This window comes from Arachis hypogaea, chromosome 14 (genome assembly GCF_003086295.3).
Source record: "Arachis hypogaea cultivar Tifrunner chromosome 14, arahy.Tifrunner.gnm2.J5K5, whole genome shotgun sequence".
NCBI classification, from domain to species: Eukaryota; Viridiplantae; Streptophyta; class Magnoliopsida; order Fabales; family Fabaceae; genus Arachis; species Arachis hypogaea.
In genome coordinates, this window is record NC_092049.1 from 39,492,444 (window position 1) to 39,495,007 (window position 2,564).

The 2,564-nt window shown below is 31.6% G+C and overlaps 1 non-coding gene across 1 annotated transcript; it reads left to right on the plus strand.

Moving 5' to 3' along the window:
* Positions 1 to 337: 337 nt before the first annotated feature.
* LOC112746207 (small nucleolar RNA R71) lies at positions 338 to 445 on the plus strand. The gene has a single exon (XR_003174102.1). It is a non-coding gene; the product is annotated as a small nucleolar RNA R71 (small nucleolar RNA).
* Positions 446 to 2,564: the final 2,119 nt, after the last annotated feature.

Below are 2,564 nucleotides of genomic sequence, written 5' to 3' on the forward strand. Positions count from 1 at the left end.
CTTCAGAAGAAGCTTCTTGAGTACTGTTGGATGCAGCTTGCATTCCATGCAGACTCTGAGAGATCATATTGACTTGCTGAGTCAATATTTTATTCTGAGCCAATATGGCATTCAGAGTATCAACTTCAAGAACTCCCTTCTTCATAGGCGTCCCATTACTTACAGGATTCCTTTCAGAAGTGTACATGAACTGGTTATTAGCAACCATGTCAATGAGTTCTTGAGCTTCTGCAGGCGTTTTCTTTAGGTGAATGGATCCACCTGCAGAAGTGTCCAGTGACATCTTTGATAGCTCAGATAAACCATCATAGAATATATCCAGGATGGTCCATTCTGAAAGCATGTCAGAAGGACACTTTTTGGTCAACTGTTTGTATCTTTCCCAAGCTTCATAGAGAGATTCACCTTCTTTCTGTCTGAAGGTTTGAACATCAGCTCTAAGCTTGCTCAACTTTTGAGGAGGAAAGTACTTGGCTAAGAAAGCCGTGACCAGCTTATCCCAAGAGTTCAGGCTGTCTTTAGGTTGAGAATCCAACCATAATCTAGCTCTGTCTCTTACAGCAAAAGGGAAAAGCATGAGCCTGTAGACTTCAGGATCTACTCCATTAGTCTTAACAGTATCACATATCTGCAAGAATTCAGTTAAGAACTGAAAAGGATCTTCAGATGGAAGTCTATGAAACTTGCAGTTCTGCTGCATCAGAGAAACTAATTGAGGTTTCAGCTCAAGTTGTTTGCTCCAATGGCAGGAATGGAGATGCTTCTTCCATGTAAATTGGAATTAGGTGCAGTAAAGTCACCAAGCATCTTCCTTACATTATCATTATTTTCGGCTGCCATCTCCTCTGCCTGTTCGAAAATTTCTGAAAGGTTATCTCTGGATTGTTGTATTTTAGCTTCTCTTAATTTTCTCTTCAGAGTCCTTTCAGGTTCTGGATCTGCTTCCACAAGAATGTTCTTGTCCTTGCTCCTGCTCATATGACAAAGAAGAAGGCACAGAAAAATAATAATAATAATAATAGAGATCCTTTATACCACAGTATAGGGATCCCTTTGTGAGTGGAAGAAAATAGGGGGAGACAAAGAATGTGATGTAAAGGAAGAAACACAACTGTACGGATGGAAGAGATGTGAGATGAGATGTTAGGATATGAATGAATAAATAGAATGAGATGGGGGAGGGATAATTTTCGAAAATTATTTTGAAAAAGAGTTAGTGATTTTCGAAAATGGTTTTTGAAAATTGTTAGTATTTTTTTTTCGAAAATTTTTGAAATCAAAAATAAAAATAAAAATAATTAGTTAATTAAAAAGAAATTTTTTGAAAAAGGGGGAGATATTTTCGAAAATTAGAGAGAGAGAGTTAGTTAGGTAGTTTTGAAAAAGTTAAGAAACAAGCAAAAAGTTAGTTAGTTAGTTGAAACAAATTTTGAAAAGATAAGAAGTTAGGAAGTTAGAAAAGATATTTGGAAAAGATATTTTTGAAAAAGATAAGATAAGAAGATATTTTTGAAAAGATATGATAGGAATTAGTTTTTGAAAAAGATTTGATTTTTAAAATCACAATTAATGACTTGATTCATAAGAAATCACAAGATATGATTCTAGAACTTAAAGTTTGAATCTTTCTTAACAAGCAAGTAACAAACTTCAAATTTTTGAATCAAAACATTAATTGATTATGTTATTTTCGAAAAATTGGTATAAAAATAAGAAAAAGATTTTTGAAAAATATTTTTGAGATTTTCGAAAATAACTTAGAATTTTGAAAAAGATTTGATTTTTGAAAAAGATTTTGAAAAAGATAAGATTTTCAAATTGAAAATTTGATTTGACTCATGAGAAACAATTTGATTTTTTAAAAATTTTTGAAAAAGTCAACTCAATTTTCGAATTTGATGAGAGAAAAAGGGAAAGATATTTTTTTGATTTTTGAATTTTTTTTATGAAAAACATGAAAATTATGCAATGCATGAAATTTTTAGATCAAAACAATGAATGCATGCAAGAATGCTATGAATGTCAAGATGAACACCAAGAACACTATGAATGTCAAGATGAACATCATAGACACAATTTTGAAAAATTTTTAATGCAAATAGAACATGCAAGACACCAAACTTAGAAATTTTTCATATTTAGACTCTAACAAACGAAAAATGCACATGAAAAACAACTAAAGATGCAAAACAAGAAAACATCAAGATCAAACAAGAAGACTTACCAAGAACAACTTGAAGATCATGAAGAACACTATGAATGCATGATATTTTCGAAAAATGCAAGATGCATATGAAATTGACACCAAACTTATGATATGACTCAAGACTCAAATAAGAAACAGGAAAATATTTTTGATTTTTATGATTTTCTAATTTTTTTGGTAATTAATTTTTTTTTTATGTTTTTCGAAAAATAATTTTGAAAAAGAAAATAAGGATTCCAAAATTTTTAATATGAATTCTAGGAATCTTATGCTCTAAAGCTCCAATCAAAGGGTCAGGCATGGCTTAATAGCCAGCCATGCTTTAGTATGTAACTCAGACATGACACGCCTGACATTC